The 20,316-nt window shown below is 39.5% G+C and overlaps 3 protein-coding genes across 7 annotated transcripts in view; 2 read left to right on the top strand and 1 right to left on the bottom strand.

The window, feature by feature from the left end:
• Positions 1-20,316, top strand: part of LOC127514149 (uncharacterized) — a 358,601-nt gene that overhangs the window by 45,572 nt on the left and 292,713 nt on the right. The window lies entirely within an intron of this gene.
• lonrf2 (LON peptidase N-terminal domain and ring finger 2) overlaps positions 1-20,316 on the top strand; it is a 116,033-nt gene that overhangs the window by 89,782 nt on the left and 5,935 nt on the right. The window lies entirely within an intron of this gene.
• The window catches only part of LOC127514176 (uncharacterized), a 194,749-nt gene continuing 185,192 nt past the window's right edge, over positions 10,760-20,316 (bottom strand). The window contains exon 2 of the mRNA XM_051896716.1: positions 10,760-11,362. The gene's annotated coding sequence lies outside the window, so the exon portion shown is untranslated. The remainder of the gene's footprint in view (positions 11,363-20,316) is intronic.

The raw sequence follows: 20,316 nt of genomic DNA, 5'->3' as shown, positions 1-20,316 counted from the left end.
TTCATTGACAAGCTGTGCATAAAAAATAATCGCAGCCTTTGCAATTTCATAATCGCACTAAGCCAAATCAGTTTAAGTGCAATTTCATGTTGATTGTGCAGCACTAGCATTGAGCATTATAACAATCACACATGTTTCTGTTGAGCTTATGAATGTGATGGCCAGTCAGAGGCATTCAGATTAGTCATCGCTGAAACAAAGAGTTTTCTTCAATGCGCGCACTCTCTGACTGAATTCTGACTGAAACTCGCAAATTCTCCCATCATTAACAACAAAGTGCAGATTCAATGTAAGAGGTTCATGAGTAAATAAATAAAGAATCTATGCTATTTATTAAAACACAGGCAGAATGGGCATTGACAGATTGGTTGAAACTGACCCAAACTGAGTCTCAGCCCAAACACAAACAGTAAGTTAAGAAAAAAGAAAATAGCACTTGCTTTAACACATAGGAATACCTTAAAGAATTTGTTCAAAAACTTAAAGGTGCAATATGTAAGATTTTCTGTCTGCTAGAGGTCGCTAGAGGCCTATTCAAAACAAAGGCGTAGCTTGATGATGGCAAGTTTGAGCGCGGAATCTTGGGATATGTGGTCTTCACCTCACAGCCGGTGGAAAAAAATTGGGATAGGACTCGGGAGGAAATCATGTTCATGGTTGCGATTATTAATGTTACTGTAGAATGAAGCAGAGCAGGACCAAGTGTTGTGGGAGCTGAACGAGGCCGCTGGAGCGATTTAAACAATTTATTTAAACAATAAGTCTAAACAGGTTGAGCTATATAACAATAATTAGTTTTCTGTCTATAAATATATCAAATCAGTTGTTCTCTTGTCTATTAAAACATGTAATATATTAAAGCGTCTTTGGTGTTTCCATGGTTTCTACAAAATAAAACCGGAAACCGAGGGCAACGCAGGTATGACGCAATTGACAGGCGGCGACTCACATGTCCCGGAGCCTTGGTTAAAATTGCAATTTTCTCAAGATTTACAAATAGTTGCAAACATTTGGGATATTGTAAGTATTCAAGTGAACAAAATATATAACACTGGTGGTTTTTGGATATTTTACTGTAAAATTCTTACATATTGCACCTTTAATTCTCAATATTCATTTACCCTGATGCTATCCCAGATGTGTACAACTGCCTTTCTTCTTCAGAACACAAATGTTTTTAAAAAGAAATCTGAGATCTGTAGATGCATACCATGAAAATAAATAATGAGAAGGCTTATTTTTGAAACTATACTGCTCTATATTTAAACAGTATGATAACAGTTTTAGGAGGAAAAAACAATGTCAAAGAGAAAAGTGTAAATTGCACAGTCGAGAGGAACTAGTGTGTGAATAAACCTTAAGAAGAGAGAAAAAAGAAAAAAAGGCCAATACATCACACCAACTTTGGAAGGATCAAGCAAGAAGTCTGATGAAACTGGTCAACATACCCAGGTCTCAGAGGAAAACATTAAGAATATGTTAGTGACTCTGTTGCACATGGCAAAAGATAGTCATCATATACAGTCTCGACACACTTTTAAATTAAACAGAAAATTAAATGTTTAATAGATGAACGTAATTAGAAACTTAGAACGTAAATAAATGAGGGTGTATGTTTGTTACAGTAGAGAAAACAAGACAAAATATCATCTTATCATAAGCAGGGGCCAAGACATGCCCAGACAGTTTAGCCATGTGTAAAAGGAAGTGATTGTGTGTTTTCCAGTTAGCCAGAGATGAGTGAATAATTGAGTGTCTATAAGCTATGGGTGTACTCTGTGTCCAACTGGAAACATGTATGTGAATTTGCATTTGCCTCACAAAATGCAAAGATGGTACTGCATGTGTGTGCACAAAGTTTGCAAGAATACATGACTCTGATTTTACTAAATCAGAAATACATGTAAATCAATTTAAGAGCTCCTATAAAAGAAAACCAAATAATTTTCGCAATATTTCCTCTTTATACTGCAGTTGTTCCAGGCAGGTCCAAGTAGTTCCAGGCATCTTGAGGATTTGACCGCATTACAGTTCCATATCACTTCGCCAAACGATTTCAGTTATCTTAAACGTCCTTAGAACCTACAACAGCAAAAGAGCCAACACCCACAAAGAAATTGATCAAGCAAATATAGCAAAAATATAGCAAACAGGATAAAAATGACAAACTTTTCATGTTTTATTATCTATGGAACGCATACTCTCTTTCTCCTGCTCCTTATCCCATACAAACGCACACACTTATAGTGCAGACACACTCACGTGGAAGTGAACATACATTGAAACTTTATCAATAAAATAGTTTTTTTTGTAGTAATGTCTCTGTTCTTGAAGCACTTCTCCATTACTAGCTCTAAAATTACGTTTTGAATAAGCAATGGTATCGGATGTGTAAGAAATAATTACACACAAGATCGTTTTAAGGACAAAAACCTGACAAATGTCTTGAAATAAAACATCTGGACAATGTCTTGAGGTGTGGTGACCGAGGAGGAATAACTGACGATGGGCCGTTGAATTGCGCTTGGAGTTGTGGCTGCATTACAACCTCGGATGTGCATTATTTTTCAAATAATTCAGCAGTCTGTCGTCAATTATTCTCAAACCTATTGAACCTAGTGTTATAACCGGAGTTTGGAGAGTAGTGAAATGCCTCACCCCCTGTTGAGAACTGTCTGTCTGGCCGCAACACGCAATTCGCGGCAAGTAGTACGAAAAAGTACTAAAAAATTAAAAATTATCTCACGAAAAAGGTGATTTTTACAAGTTGAGTGCAACATAGTAAAATAACAACAAAGAAATAAACTTACCTTGAGCGGTTTTCTTCTTTAGCAGACGGTAAGAGTTTTGAAGAGATTCCGTTGACCGCTTGCTTTCTGCACTCTGGAGACGATGAGGGCTTATGTTAAAGATTCCGCGCCCCGCCCCTATGTGCTGCTTTTTGCAGCATGAGACCGTTTTTCTCGGTTTACTGTTAAATGCTGTAAATTTACTGCAAGTGCTTTATTTATATATATATATATATATATATATATATATATATGTGTGTGTGTGTGTGTGTGTGTGTTTGAACCACTTGCAGAATCTGTGAAAATGTGAATAATTATAACAAAATGCATGTTATTTTTTGTTTAGTACTGTCCTGAGTAAGATCATTTACATAAAAGATATTTATATACAGTCCACAAGAAAAAAAAACTTTTGAATTCGAATATCAAAGGTAAATTGTACTTAATTTTTCTTCCGGGAAATATGCAAGTATCTTCTGTTGCTTTCGAAGGGCAGTAATAAATGAAAAACAATTATATTTAAACAAAATAAGAAAAATTGGGACATCTTCATCCTGTTCAAAAGTTTTCACCCCCCGGCTCTTAATGCATTGTGTTTCCTTCTGTAGCATCAATGAATGTTTGAACCTTTTTTTAATAGTTGTGTTTGAGTACCTCAGTTGTCCTCACTGTGAAAAGATGGATCTCAAATTCATATAATCACTGCTGGAAAGGGTTCAAATTTGCAAAAAATCCTTTAAAACTGAAGAATCTGCAGGACCTGGAGGATTTTTCTGAAAAAGAGAGCTCAGTTTAACTAGTCAGAACAAACAAGGGACTCATGAACAACCATCGCAAAACAAAAAAAAAACAATCGTAGATCATCCAGGTAACCACACACGGTATTAAGAACCAATGGTTCACATACTTTTGAACTGGGCCATTTTAATAAATTCAGCTATTTTTTCGTCTTGTGGATTGTATGTAAACATCTTTTATGTAAAATATCTTACTCAGTACAGTACTAAACAAAAAATAACATGCATTTTGTATGATCTCTCTTATTTTGTTAAAATTATTCACATTTTCACCGATTCTGCAAGGGGTTCACATACTTTTGTGTGTGTGTGTATATATGTATGTGTATGTGTGTATAATATATATATATATATAATATGTCTCCACTCATGCTGATTGGGTAGACATGTTGATTGCTGATTGCTGGTTGGAGTGATGTGATGATTAGTTAGATCATTTGAATGTGTTCCTCCCGAACTTTGTTAATAAAACATCATCTTGTGATCGATATGACATCTCTTCGCTTACTACTACAAACTGGTCAGATAAGTATGATTTGAAGCATGCCAATGCAATTCCTCTAATGCCAACATAATTTTCGAGTCTATTCAAAAGAATGTTGTGGTCGATGGTGTCAAATGCAGCACTAAGATACAGTAACACTAATAGAGAAATACAGCCAAATACAGCTTAGTTGGTATAGCGTCTAACATACAGTGGTGGTCATAATTATTGGCACCCTTGGTAAATATGATCAAAGATGACTATAAAAATAAATCTGCATTGTTTATGCTTTGATCTTTAATTCATAAAATTAGCAAAAATCTAACCTTTCATTGAAGGAAAAGAATTGAAGGTGGGGGGAAAATCACATTATGAAATAAATGTTTTTCTCCAAAACACGTTGGCCACAATTATTGGCACCCCTAGAATTTTTTGAGTAAAATATCTCTGAAGTATATTCCCATTCATATTTACATTTTTTTTAGCACACCAGGGTGATCATGAACATGAAATTGTCCAGCCATGACTTCCTGTTCCACAGGAGTATAAACATGAGGAAACAGAAAGGCCAAATTCCCTTAATCATTCATCACAATGAGTAAAACCAAAGAATATAGTTCTGATGTGCGGCAAAAGATTGTTGAGCTTCACAAAATAGAAAGTGGCTGTAAGAAAATAGCTAAAGCATTGAAAATCCCCATTTCCACTATCAGGGCAATAATTAAGAAGTTCCAATCAACTAAAGATGTTACAAATCTGCCTGGAAGAGGACGTGTGTCTAAATCGTCCTAATGCGCGGTGAGGAGGAGAGTTTGAGTGGCCAAAGACTCTCCAAGGATCACAGCTGGAGAATTGCAGAGATTAGTTGAGTCTTGAGTCTCAGAAAGCCTAAAAAACATGATCAAACAGCACCTACGTCCCCACAAGTTGTTCAGGAGGGTTTCAAGAAAAATCCTCTGCGCTCATCCAGAAACAATCTCCAGCATATTCAGTTGTCAGACACGACTGGAACTTTAAACGGGACCGGCTTCTATGGTCAGATGAAACTAAAAAAAGAGCTTTTTGGCAGCAAACCCACCAGATGGGTTTGGTGCACATATGGATAAAAAGTACCCCATGCCCACAGTTAAATATACTGCTAGATCTTTAATGTTGTGGGCCTATTTTTCTGCTGGAGGTCCTGGACATCTTGTTCAGATACATGGTATCATGGATTCTATCAAATACTAACAGATAAAAAATCAAAACCTGACCGCTTCTGCTAGAAATCCAATAATGGGCCGTGGTTGGATCTACCATCGGGACAGTGATCCAAAACAAACATCAAAACCAACACAAAAATGTGTCACTGAGCACAAAATGAAGCTTCTGCCATGGCCATCCCAGTCCCCTGACCTGAACCCTATAGAAAATGAGTGGAGTGAACTGAAGAGAAGAAGCACCAACTGGGAATCTGAAGGATCTGGAGAGATTCTGTATGAAGGAATGGTCTCTGATCTCTTGTTAGGTGTTCTCCAAACTCATCAGGCATTATAGAAGACGACTCAGAGCTGTTATCTTGGGAAAAGGAGGTTGCAAAAAGTATTGAATAAAAGGGTGCCAATAATTGTGGCCAACGTGTTTTGTAGAAAAACATTTATTTCATAAGTGATTTTCCCCATACTTTCAATTCTTTTCCTTAAATGAAATTTCCCTTTCCCTTCAATTCTTTTCCTTAAATAAATTTCCTTCAATTCTTTTCCTTGAATGAATTGCTAATTTTATGAATTAAAGATCAAAAGGATAAACAATGCAGATTTATTTTTATTGTTATCTTTGATCATATTTACCAAGGGTGCCAATAATTATGACCACCACTGTACATGTTGTTGATTTGACGAGTTTAGATAAATCTTCCTCTCCTATAGCAATGAATGAATGAAGATTATTTTGCTCAGGGACACTACAGTGCACTGTCTGACATGATACTGTAATAGACAGTTGCATAGTTATAATTTTCTCTCATATCAATCTTGTAAGTAAAGAAGTTCACAAAGTCATTACTGCTGTGCTGTTTGGAAACATCTGGAGTTGAAGCTTTATGTCTCGTTAATTTAGCCATTGCATCAAATAAATACCTAGGGTTGCATTTGTTTTCTTCTAAGAGGGTTGAAAAATAATCAGATCTAGCAGTTTTTAAGGCCTTTCTGAACACAATCATGCTCTTTTTCCATGAAATGCGAAAAACCTCTAGTTTTGTTTTCTTCCAGCTGCGCTCTATTTTTCTGGCTGCTCTCTTAAGGGCCCGAGTGTGCTCATTGTATCACACCATTGGACTATTTTCTTTAATCTTTTTTTAAGCGCAAAAGAAGCAACTGTGTCTAAAGTGCTGGAAAAGAGAGAGTCAATAGTTTCTGTTGCAACATTGAGTTCTTCTAAGCTATCTGGTATGCTGAGGAGATGAAACTGATCAGGAAGATTATTTATAAAGAAATGTTTAGTGGTAGAAGTGATGGTTTTACCATATTTGTAACCGGGAGTCTGCTTTGCAGCCTTGCCTAAATGAAGTATACATAAGACTAGATAATGATCTGAGATGTCATCGCTCTGCTGCAGAATTTCAGCGGCATCAATATCGATTCTGTGTGACAATAGTAGATCTAAAATCTGATTACGACAATGAGTGGGTCCTGACACGTGTTGTCTAACTTTAAAATGTCTGTAAATGCCAATCCCAATGCATCTGTTTCATTATCTACATGGATATTAAAATCACCAACAATAAGGACTTTATCCACAGCCAGTACTAATTCTGATAGAAAATCAGCAAGTTCTTTGATAAAGTCTGTATGGTGCCCTGGTGGCCTGTATACAGTAGCCAGCACAAATATCAAGCGGGATTCATCACATACTGTAGATAACATTACATAAAGCACCAGAGCACCAAAAGAAATATATTTGAAACTAGTATTTATAACAGTAACTTTGAGGCTTGTGTTTATAACAGTAACCTTGAGGGGTAGACTCATTTAAAGTAATGTAATCATCTGGTTTTAGCCAGGTTTCTGTCAAACATCTAGGTTATGATCTGTAATCATATCATTTACAAAGAGTGATTTTGTAGAAAGGGATCTAATATTAAGCAAACCGAGCTTTATCAAACACATTTCAATATGCCACGAAGTGCCAAACATACTAGAAACACATTAAATCATGCAACACTTGGCTAAGTGCTAATGTTTGCAATTAACGCCACGAAACAGGAAGGTGTTGTAACTCAGGCATACAATGTCTGATCTGCTCCAAACTTCACATGTTTGATAATAGTCCTGGCCTGAAGACATCTACGTGGCAATATTCAGTTACAGTCAAAGCGCCACCTGTTGGCAGCAGGAAGTGTGGCACTTTGAAATGACTTTGCCATATTTCCCTTGTATTCACTCGCTTACATGTATGTAACCCATTGTTCACTGTTTTCCTAAGGCCAACGGGTGGCGGTTAGCCCGGGTGCAAGGGCCCTTTCATCGCTGCTTGCAGCTTTAATTATTATTTTTTTTTTTTTTTTTTTTTTTTTTCCCCGTCATCCGGGGCTTTTTGGGGGCCTTAACATGCTCAAACACTCTTGAAAATTGGCACACATATTGGAATCTGCGGCCATTAGGACGCCGCAGAGGCTGGGACCCGGGTGTGGCACAGGGGCTCTACAGCACCCCCTTGAATGGGGTCCAAAACCTTGGTCCATATATCAAACACGCTTGCATTAATTATGAAGAAACTTAGTACACAAATAGACCTCATCGGGCCAAACAACTTTCGTGCTCTAAGTTATACGCCAGCTCAACAGGAAGTCAGCTATTATGAGTTGTTTGAAAAATGCATTCTTTGGAATTTGATATACTCCTAGGCATTTAATCTGATCACCACCAAACTCGGTCAGAATAAGACCAAGACATTGAGGATGTAAAATTCCGAGCGGATTTTTGATACCTCAGACGGTTTGGCCGTGGCGAGGCAACGAATTTATGGCGAGAAAAGGGAAACAGGATATGTGTTATAAACTCTGCATACATTGATTGATTTTTATAAAACTTCAGCTGTGTGTTCCTTGTACGAGGCTGATCACATGAATGTGACTATTGTGAGTCAAAGTTATAGTGCCACCAACTGGCAGCAGGAAGTGTGTTACTTTCAAAATACTTTAAGATCACCCTCTAATATTTACCCAATTTGCTTCAAACTTCATTAGAATAATGTCAAGACATAACGAATGTAGACCTGTAAAAAGATTTTAAATATTTTTCAAACACTGTTGCCATAGCAACAGATCAAACTTCAATATTTGTTTTGGATGGGTTTTAGACATTTAGCATGCTTCAAATTGCATCAAACTCGACATCCATCCAGGATTGTCATCCAGTAGACATGGGCAAAGCCTCAGAAATGGGCAGGAAGAATGGCCTCTATAGCGCTACCTTTTGAAAAAAGTCGGGGGTTAGTGACTACAGTCACCAAACTCGGTACACATATTGGTCTCATTAAGCCGGACAACTTTCTAATTTACAGTCATTAGCTCCGACCAACAGGAAGTCCAATATTTTGGTTTGAATGTGGATTTTTTTCATCCTCTCTCTCCCTCTCTCTCTGTGGTACCCCCCCCCACCCCACTCCCTCAGTCTGACTCTTCCTGTGTGTGTGTGTGTGTGTGTGTGTGTGTGTGTGTGTGTGTGTGTGTGTGTGTGTGTGTGTGTACCCATTTTTTGATGCAATTATAAAAATATTGAACTGCAAATGATAACTTCACACTCATTTGAAACTGAACCATGACCCTATATCACTATTTGGCCAGGACTACTTTTTAAATGTCATTTGAGTTACAATTATTATTACCAACACCTGTGATTTCATGTTTTGATTCATACAAGACTTAAATCTTTGTTTTGTTTTTTGTTTTGTTTTGTTTTTACAGAGGAGAGTGTGTGTTTTCTAGACATGGGTGTTATAGAAAGTCATGTGCTGTGTTTGCGAGTGTCATGTACAACACATGTCTTTAAATTATTTATTGATATAATTCAAATTTATTAAAAATCCCTATTTAAGTAAATTTCACTTGATTTTATAAAAGTGGCTGTTTAAAATAAACTTGCATAATTGAGCAGAAAAATCTAGACACGTACCTTACTATTACCTGAGACTGATATTAAAATCGTCTTTGCAGGTTCTGTGATTTGGCTCTATTTATTAATTTTATTTTATTTTTTCGTCGTATACCACACATATTGAAATTAAATGAAAGCATGCTTTTGGTGCATAAGACTGGTGCACAAACGATAGTTCAGGGATGTCAAAAAACACATGAAGAGAACTGTTAGAATAATACAACATCAGCAATCACAGACATTCGCATCAAAACTGGATTAAATTTTTTTAGAGTACTGTTAAATTTGTGCAAATAACAGTATGTAATTTGCTCTGGAATTTTTATAGAGGTTGTCTGAGAAAAACACACATGACAGATTAGGATGATATTCTGCACTCATTTGAAATTGACCTTTTATGACATAAAATTCATCTACATTTAAACGATCTCATGGATGTGCCTGTTGTGGTTTGAGATCATTTGGGCACTAACTGCTGCAGTAAATGTGGTGTATTTAAATGACTTTGACGTAGCCCTTTTATCTTTACCTGTTTTACATGCCTATTGCCCGCTGTGCACAGTTGCCCTGAAGCCACCGGGTTGAAAACTCGACACACATGTCAGGATTTTCATCCAGTAGACATGGGAAATGGGTGGGGAGGAGGGCCTCTACAGCGCCACCTTTTGACAAAAGTGGGGGGGGGGGGGGTAGTTTTAACTACAGTCACCAAACTTGGTACACATATTGTTCTCATTAAGCTGGACAATTTTCTAATTTACAGTCATTGGGTCCGACCAACAAGAAAGTCAGATATTTTGGTTTGAATGTGGATTTTTTGAATAGTCAAGTCACCTTTATTTATATAGCGCTTTTTACAATGCAGATTGTGTCAAAGCAGCTTTACAGTGACAAATGGTATATCATTTTGGCTGCACAGCAGCTCTTAAAGAAAATGCTGTCAATGTAGGCAGATGCAAAGCACTGTTGAATATCAAATGTCAAGTGTCCCCAACTAAGCAAGCCAAAGGCGACAGCGGCAAGGAACCCAAACTCCAACAGGTGACATCAGGTGGCAAACAGGTGGCAAATAGGTGTTAAAATGGAGAAAAAAACCTTGGGAGAAACCAGGCTTAGTCGGGGGGCCAGTTCTCCTCTGGCAAACAGTGCTTTGTTACGATTCAGGTAGCTATCATAAGCTCGATAGGGTCGCAACATTCAAAGTATTTATTCCAGTTCAGTCCAGTTCAATCCATCGTATTCATCACGCCGGTATGGACAGTTTGTTGAGGAACTGTGCCACTGGCTGTCGTGTCGATGAGGCCTTCACGATGGATGATCTAGTTGACTCAATCTCTGCTGACACTTCAGGGGTGCATTGTGGTCGTGTCAAGGCGTAGGTCCTCAATCTCACCTGGATACGGCCTGGATCCAGTTGACTACGGTAAACCTCGGGATAAACAGAAAGACTAATATTAGCTAATATTAGTAGATGCCATTCTTCTTCTGTTGTAATGAGTACATCTGGTGCTTAACAGAGCAGCCATCAAGTGTCAGACAGTATTATAGGTTATTACGTAAAGTTTTTGGTCCAAAAATTAGAATCTCTGTTTTTTCTGAATTTAGTAGTAGGAAATTACTGGTCATCCAATTTTTTATATCAGCTATGCATTCCGTTAATTTTGTGAATTGGTATGTTTCGTCAGGGCGCGAAAAATATAGAGCTGAGTATCATCAGCGTAACAGTGAAAACTAACGCCATGCTTCCTAATGATATCTCCCAAGGGGTAGCATGTACAGAGTGAACAGCAACGGTCCTAGTACTGAGCCTTGCGGTACTCCATATTGAACTTGTGATCGATATGACATCTCTTCGTTTACCACTACAAACTGATAACGGTCAGATAAGTATGATTTAAACCATGACAGTGCAATTCCACTAATGCCAACATAATTTTCGAGTCTATTTAAAAGAATATTGTGATCAATAGTGTCAAATGCAGCACTAAGATCCAGTAACACTAATAGAGAGATACAACCATGATCTGATGATAAGAGCAAATCATTAGTAACTCTAATGAGAGCAGTCTCAGTACTATGGTACGGTCTAAATCCTGACTGGAAATCCTCACAGATACTATTTCTTTCTAAAAAGGAACATAGTTGTGATGATACTGCCTTTTCTAGTATTTTTGACAGAAAAGTGAGATTTGAGATCAGCCTGTAATTGACTAATTCTCTAGGATCAAGTTGTGGTTTTTTAATAAGAGGTTTAATAATAGCCAGCTTAAAAGTTTTCGGTACGTATCCTAGTGATAAAGATGAATTAATGATATTAAGAAGAGGATCTATGACCTCTGGAAGCATCTCTTTCAATAGCTTAGTCGGTATAGGGTCTAACATACATGTTGTTGATTTTGATGATTTAACAAGTTTAGACAATTCTTCCTCTCCTAAAGCAGTAAATGAATTGAATTTTTCCTCAGGGACACTACAATGCACTGTCTGACGTGATACTGTAGTAGATGGTTGCATGGTTATAATTTTCTCTCTAATATTGTCAATCTTGCAAGTAAAGAAGTTCATAAAGTCATTACTGCTGTGTTCTTTGGAAACATCAGAAGTTGAAGCTTTATTTATAGTTAATTTAGCCACTGTATCAAATAAATACCTAGGGTTGTGCTTATTTTATACTAAAAGTTTTGAAAAATAGGCAGATCTAGCAGTTTTTAAGGCCTTTCTGTACTCAATCATTCTCTCTCTCCACAAAATGCGAAAAACTTCTAGTTTTGTTTTCTTCCAGCTGCGCTCCATTTTTCTGGCTGCTACCTTTAGGGCCTGAGTGTGCTCATTGTACCACGGCATTGGATTAATTTCCTTAATCTTTTTTAAACGCAAAGGAGCAACTGAGTCTAATGTGCTGGAAAAGACAGAGGCAATAGTTTCTGTTGCAACATCGAGGTCTTCTAAGCTACAGTGGGTACGGAAAGTATTCAGACCCCCTTAAATTTTTTACTCTTTGTTATATTGCAGCCATTTGCTAAAATCATTTAAGTTCATTTTTTTCCCTCATTAATGTACACACAGCACCCCATATTGACAGAAAAACACAGAATTGTTGACATTTTTGCAGATTTATTAAAAAAGAAAAACTGAAATATCACATGGTCCTAAGTATTCAGACCCTTTGCTCAGTATTTTATTATTAGCTCAAAATGAGTCTTTTTGGGAAAGATGCAACAAGTTTTCCACACCTGGATTTGGGGATCCTCTGCCATTCCTCCTTGCAGATCCTCTCCAGTTCTGTCAGGTTGGATGGTAAACGTTGGTGGACAGCCATTTTTAGGTCTCTCCAGAGATGCTCAATTGGGTTTAAGTCAGGGCTCTGGCTGGGCCATTCAAGAACAGTCACAGAGTTGTTGTGAAGCCACTCCTTCGTTATTTTAGCTGTGTGCTTAGGGTCATTGTCTTGTTGGAAGGTAAACCTTCGGCCCAGTCTGAGGTCCTGAGCACTCTGGAGAAGGTTTTCGTCCAGGATATCCCTGTACTTGGCCGCATTCATCTTTCCCTCGATTGCAACCAGTCGTCCTGTCCCTGCAGCTGAAAAACACCCCCACAGCATGATGCTGCCACCACCATGCTTCACTGTTGGGACTGTATTGGACAGGTGATGAGCAGTGCCTGGTTTTCTCCACACATACCGCTTAGAATTAAAGCCAAAAAGTTCTATAGTTCTATAAAAGTTCTTCTTCTCCCAAATGAATCGTTTTTTTGAGGGCCTAAAAATGCTCAAAAACTCATGAAACTTTGCACACGCATCAGAAGTGGTGAAAATTTACGTCTGTTATGGATCTCAGAATTAGGCATGGCAAAATGGCTCGATAGCGCCACCTACAAAATTTCAACGGAGTGCCCCTCACGCTACGTTTCACGTACAGGTATGCAATTCGGTACACACGTAACATCCCAATACCTACAAAAAAGTCTTCTGGTACGAAATCTGAAAACCAACAGGAAGTGAGATCAAAATCTGATGTTTCGCCATGAAAGAGGAAGCTGTTTTAACTCAGGCATACTATGTCCGATGTGCCCCAAACTTCACATGTGTGATAAGAGTACTGACCTAAAGACATCTGTATGACAATATTCAGTTAGTCATAGCGCCACCTGCTGGCAACAGGAAATGGCATGCTTTACACTGTAATTCACTACCAGAAACACATTTCAATATGCCACGAAGTGCCAAACATGCTAGAAACACGTTAAATCATGCAACACTTGGCTAAGTGCTAACGTATGCGATTAACGCCACGAAACAGGAAGTTGTTGTAACTCAGGCATACAATGTCTGATCTGCTCCAAACTTCACACGTTTGATAATATTTCTGGCCTGAACACATCTATATCACAATATTCAGTTACCACCTGTCAAAGCGCCACCTGTTGGCAGCAGGAAGTCTGGCACTTTGAAATGACTTCATAATTCTGCTGTATTTACTCGCTTATATGTATTTCACCCACTGTTCACTGTTTTCCTAAGGCCAATGGGTGGCGGTGAGCCCGGGTGCGAGGGCCCTTTCATCGCTGCTTGCAGCTTTAATTATTATTCCGCTGCTTCTTCTTCTTCTCCCAAATGAATCGCATTTTTGAGGGCCTAAACGTGCTTGAAAACTCATGAAACTTTGCACACGCATCAGAAGTGGTGAAAATTTACGTCTGTTATGGGTCTCAGAATTAGGCGTGGCAAAATGGCTCGATAGCGCCACCTACAAAATTTCAAAGAAGTGCCCCTTGCACCACGTTTCACGTACAGGTATGAAATTCAGTAGACACATGTAACAGCCCAATCCCTACAAAAAAAGTCTCCTGGTGCAAAGTCTGAAAACCAACAGGAAGTCAGATGTTTTGAATTTTGTCTGCAAAATTTGTGCACTTTTTGCAATTTCCAGACATTGTACTTTAACAAACTCCTCCTTTGATCAGATCAACATCATATTCGGTCAGTCTAATCTTAAGGCCTTTGCGACGTTAAATTGCGAAGATCTAGAGTTTTCACTGAAGGGCGTGTCCGTGGCGGCCTGACAAATTTCGATCAACTTTACATGTTTGACAAGAGTCCTGGCCTGAACACATCTACATAGCAATATTCAGTTATGGTCATAGCGCCACCTGCGGGCAACAGGAAATGACATGTTTTACACTGTGATTAACTTGCAAAGATCTTGAGTTTTCACTAAAGGACGTGTCCATGGCGGCCTGACAAAGTCTGATGTTTCGCCATGAAAGAGGAAGCTGTTGTAACCCAGGCATACAATGTCCGTTCTGCCCCAAACTTCACGTGTGTGATAAGAGTCCTGGCCTAAAGACATCTATATGCCAATATTCAGTTAGTCATAGCGCCACCTGCTGGCAACAGAAAATGGCATGCTTTACACTGTAACTCACTCCCAGAAACACTTTTCAATATGCCATGAAGTACCAAACACACTAGAAACATGTTAAATCATGAAACACTTGGCAAAGTGCTAATGTATGCGATTAATGCCACGAAACAGGAAGTTGTTGTAACTCAGGCATACAATGTCCGATCTGCTCCAAACTTCACGTTTGATAATAGTCCTGGCCTGCAGTCATCTACATGGCAATATTTATAAAAAGTTGGTGACTTTTGCGCACCTTGCGCCTCAGCATGCGCTGACCTCACTCTGTGATTTTTACGTGGCCTACCATTTCGTGGCTGAGTTGCTGTTGTTCCTAATTGCTTCCACTTTGTTACAATACCACAGTTGACCGTGGAATATCTAGTAGTGAGGAAATTTCACAAATGGACTAATGGCACAGGTGGCAACCTATCACGGTATAATGCTTGAATTCACTGAGCTCCTGAGAGCGACCCATTCTTTTCACAAATGTTTGTAGAAGCAGTTGTAGAAGTTGTAGAAGTGATTGGAACACCTGAATTCAATGATTTGGAGGAGTGTCCCAATACTTTTGGCAATATAGTGTATATTAAAACAGAAAACTATTATTTTAACTGTAATAATATTTCACAATATTACTGTTTTTTTCTGTATTTTTGATCAAATAAATGCAGGCTTGTTGAGACTTCTTGCAAAAACACAAAATAGTAATGTATCCAAACTTTTGAGACTTTTTTTTTTTTTTTTTTTTTTTTTTTTACATTTAAGCCCCTGCCCCTGAGGAACTCTCTGCACATCCCTGCTGCTTGCAGCTTTAATTTTATTCTGTTTTTTTTTTTTGTTTTTTTTTTCGGTTCACAGAAGCGCTGCAGGTGCGTGATGTGATGATGTGCAATGTGTGTTTTTTTTGTTTATGCTGTTATTTGCGCACATAAAGCTAATTTAATTTTAATTTGACGTTCTAATCTTAACGGTTTATGTTCGACTAATGAGCTTCGGTTGTTTGTCAGGAAATTAATCTAATTGATCAATAGCCTACAATTCTCCACAAGATTTACACGCCAGTTCAAGCTATCTCAAAAACTTGTGTACTTGAAGCGGAGACCTGACGTGAGATTTGGTCGTAGCCACGTCCATGTCCAAGTATTGTGTGGAAACGGCCGTACACACCGTTTTCTGTCGTACATTCCTTTCATAAATACATTGTGTGTATTATTACTGTCTTGTATAGTCTCTCTTGTATTGTATGCCGTTGTATGCATACTTTATAATTGAACCACTAATGTATGTTAATGTAACATAACCTAATCTATATCATGCTTCCTATCAAAATAATCCTCCTTTAATGCCTTTGTGTATATCACCTCCTTGTTTTATATGCTTGTTATATTAATCAGAGTATAGAGTAACACGAACTGCCAGCTCACTCTGATCATGCAAAGGAGTCAGCTTCCAAACAAAGAGACCTTTCGCACTTGAAAATTACACCTTTCTCATTGGTCAAGCCAAACTCAAGAGGTGTGACTTCTGCGGAAGTTGAAGGACACTTTCTTAGTGCCCCTTCTCTCTTCCTTTTTCTTCTGGTGGTTGTTCGTGTGAAAAGACATTCAGTCCGACAGCAGTATCACTGGGCCTGGTGCGCAGCTGCGCCGGCAGGGCCTCAACACATCGAGCCTTGTCGTAACTTTCCTCTCTCCCGACAGCAGCTAACATCAAAAGTTTATAATTTCTTCCGGAAGAACTGCATCCAGATGCTCATTTAACGGCTACATATATCGTACATTTAACTACCTAAACAGAGGTTTAGTATAAGCTCGTATAAGCCAAGGTGCTGATGGTTCCCTTTCGAAAGGGAACTCTACTCTGTGTTTACCGCGTTTGGGGAACGTCACACGTGAACCAATGTCTGAATCAAACCACTCCAATCCTATTGGCCGGCGACAGCCTATGACATCATCATAGCGTGACCCGGAAGTATATAAGGAGCGCCTAGAGAATCAGTCAGTATCTTTTTGTCTTTCGGGACTGTTTTGTCTGATCGCGATTGTATCGAATACTGTAAGGGAATCTTATATTATGCCTTACAAACGTTTCAGAGAGTGTTTTCATCCGTGTCCCAGGTTTTGAAACTTGATATACACATTATGGCGTTTTCTGTCTGGAAGAAGAGCGCGCATAGACAGTGCTTGAGGGCGCTGTCTGTGTTTTTCTGTTATTTACTGTGAGCGTCTCCCTGTCGGGACGCTCCGTTCTCGTTTGGCACTCTTCTCAAGGGAAGAGGTGTCCGCATCTGTGCCTGGTGATTCTGGCCCTGTTTGTGCTGAGGCAAAACGGTGGCTGCAATCATGGGGCTTGCAGGTGAGCCCGTTGGGAAGTTTGAGAGAGGTGTACTCTCTCTCAGCCCCCTTGGGGCTGACGAGGATGAGTTGTTGGATGACAATGACGTCCGTGTTTGACGTCATCGCGTCCGGCAGCGAGCGCTCTTCTGGCACTGTATATGCGGAGCTGCTGGAGTTTGTGGGACGCGCTTCTGGCAGGCTGCAGCTGCCGTGAGGGCGCGTTAAGAAAGTGGCCGCACACGGACGGCTCGACGAGCGGTTCCTTTCTGTCCATAGCTCTGCAGCTCCCGTGAGCCTTCCATTCCTTCCTGTTCTCCATGTTTGAGATCGGGAGGGCATGGAAAAACTCTAGCTGTTCAGATCTGAATCTGGGCCCAGACAGACGGGGGGGTGGAAGAAGCGAGATTGAGATGGATGATAGATTATAGACGCCAGCGGCGTCTGTGATCGATCCCCCAGCTGCAAGGGCAATTTTCATCTGCCCTTTCCTCTTCTTCTGCCTCCTATATATATGTATATAAATATGTATTTATGTACACATATGTATATATTTTTTAACATATAACATGCTCAGATGCTTCTTATAGTCAGACTGATGGCTGGGCCCATGGTGATTATTTTTCTGATGGCCCACTTTTCTGAGGCTCAGAGACAGGGCCAGAGGTCCAGTATGGCCGCTCGGGCACCTCCTCCTTTTCGGAGCAAGTCACAGAGACGGCGGGACTGGAGGAGGAAGAAGCAGGTTTTAAGGGAGGTGATCGATCACATACGCCAGTAGCGTCGGTAATCAATTCCCTCTCGTTGCGAGGGCGACTTTACATCTGTCCTTGCCCCTTCTTCCTCCGCCTCCTGGGGTTTGGTTTCATTTATCATACTCAGGCGCTACTTAAACAGTCAGGCTGACGGCTGGGCCTTTGATGAATATTTTTCTAAAGGTCCGCCTTCTGGCTTGATAGTGAAAGATGCTCTTTTAGGCTTCAAAAGAACCCTAGATTCCATCCTTCCTTGTTAAAGAAAAGGGAAAGAGTCTTCGGTCTTTGAGCCGCAGGAAGGTGAGCTGGGTCTGTATTTATGTTTCTAAATATGTTGACCTTGTGTTCCTGTATAGTTTTTCCTGAGTATGTAGTCGGAAAAAGTAAAAGGGGTTTTGGGCAAACTGAAGTTTGATAGGTTGGCTAGAATGATATTTGTGCAGGCCACAAAATGGCCGCCTCTTAGCCACCTGTTGTATAGAGTAGCTTCTCTTCTGGTGTTTGCTAGAGTAAGTTTGAGTTAGCACTCCTCACTTCATTTAGTATCTATGTCTAGGTCGGCCTTAATCGGCCACCTGACATTGTTTGCTTGTTGAGCTTCGCTTTATTTCCTCTTATCTATGGAGATTCAGAGGTGAAGCCCAGGCATTGCTATGCGTATGGCCCCGTAGGCCCACAGCTTAGCGGCCTAGGCTAGGACTATGTTTAGGTGTTTACTGTTATAAACCACCCTTTATATTACTATCCCTTGTTAGCTTGTATAGTTCCTAGTTCTGGCCTTCTCCTGAGGGAGTTGTTAGGCCATATGCCCATTTTCCCCTTGTTTATGTAGGTGCAATGGCTGAGGTTAACAGCTAAGGTAGTAGGCTGTTATTAGCCTCCCTGATGCTGTTTTCTCAGGTGGTAGGCCCTTATCTTTGCATAGATAAGTGTATGCTGCATATGCTAGGCCCCACTCTCTAGAACTTTATTCATGCTATGAATTTGTCTTTCCCCTGAGCCCCTTCGTTGATTTTTGGAACACAAATTAAGATATTTTTGATAAAATCCGATGGCTCAGTGAGGCCTTCATTGACAACAAGATATTTAATACATTCAGATGCCCAGAAAGGTACTAAAGACATATTTAAAAGTTCATTTGACTACAGTGGTTCAACCTTAATGTTATGAAGCGACGAGAATACTTTTTGTGCGCCAAAAAAAACAAAATAACAACTTTATTCAGCAATTTCTAGTGATGGGCGATTTCAAAACACTGCTTCATGAAGCTTCGAAGCTTTACGAATCAGTGGTTTGGAGTGTGTATCAAGCTACCAAAGTCACGTGAACCATTGAAAGTTCAAAACGTTTCAAAACACTTATGACGTAAGTGTGCCTCGTTTACTGAAACCACATGACTTTGGCAGTTTGATACATGCTCCGAACCACCATCACTAGATATTGTTGAATAAAGTTATTTTGGTTTTTTTTGGCACACAAAAAGTATTCTCGTCACTTCATAACATTAAAGGTGGGGCATGTATTTTTTCAATAACACTGTTGGACATTGTTGATATTTGAAATCAACCCAAACAAACCCACCTCTCTTTTCATTGCTCCGCCTCCAAAACTCACCCTCCAATCCTAACCACCCTCAGTCGTTCTCGAACCCCGGCCCATCTGCTGCTGGCAGGCAAGGTGAGTGCACTGACAATGATGCCAAACACCGCATTCTGTAGCGGTCGTCAGTGCGCAGTGGTTTACCTGCTCAACTCTCACTATCTGGCCTCTGTTACACACGCAATGCCGGAGTGGATGTCTGTTTATCACAGCTGATGTGCAACAAAATGCTTCACGAAAATTAAAGCACAGATGATGAACGAACAACATGGAAGCACAAAAAATGAACGTACAGTACACAGGAGTAAATACAAACAAATGTTTGTTGTTAGTCGCCAACAGCACAGCAGCTCCAGACAATCAATGACACTCAAACTCAGTTTTACTCACGTGTGAAGTGGAATCAAAGCAGCTTCCGTGTCTGTTTTCAGGCCTTCCTGCTTAGCTTTCTCCATTGCTGGAAAGCTTTTCTAATATTAACACTGGTCCTAAAGTGCTTGCCCAGTCATAAACCTTCATTCCAGTGATATTCTTTTGAGCTGTTTTGTATTGTCTCATCTCTCTTTCTGCATTTTTTTTTTTTCCCTTCTTTTTCAAATCTCCCTCTTGCTCATTCTGTCTCCCCGACCGACATACGCCCCCTAATGCTGATTGGTTAGACGTTTGTTGTTGGTGTTGGCCCGACTATCATCCAAACAGTGTTGTTGAAAAAATACATACCCCACCTTTAAGGTTGAACCACTGTAGTCACTTGAACTGTTTTAAATATGCCTTTAGTACCTTTCTGGGCATTTGAAAGTGTTAATCATCTTGCTGTCAATGGAGGTCTCACTGAACCATCGGATTTTATCAAAAATATCTTAATTTTTGTTCCGAAGAAGAACAAAGATCTTACGGGTGTGGAACGACATGAGGGTGAGTAGTTAATGACAGAATTTTCATTTTTGGGTGAACTAACCCTTTAACCTTTTTTCACCATAATTGTATCACCACACCACTGCCAAACCATTTGAGTTATCAAA

This window comes from Ctenopharyngodon idella, chromosome 1 (genome assembly GCF_019924925.1).
Source record: "Ctenopharyngodon idella isolate HZGC_01 chromosome 1, HZGC01, whole genome shotgun sequence".
Lineage (NCBI taxonomy): Eukaryota > Metazoa > Chordata > Actinopteri > Cypriniformes > Xenocyprididae > Ctenopharyngodon > Ctenopharyngodon idella.
This window is presented reverse-complemented; position numbering and strand designations above follow the sequence as displayed.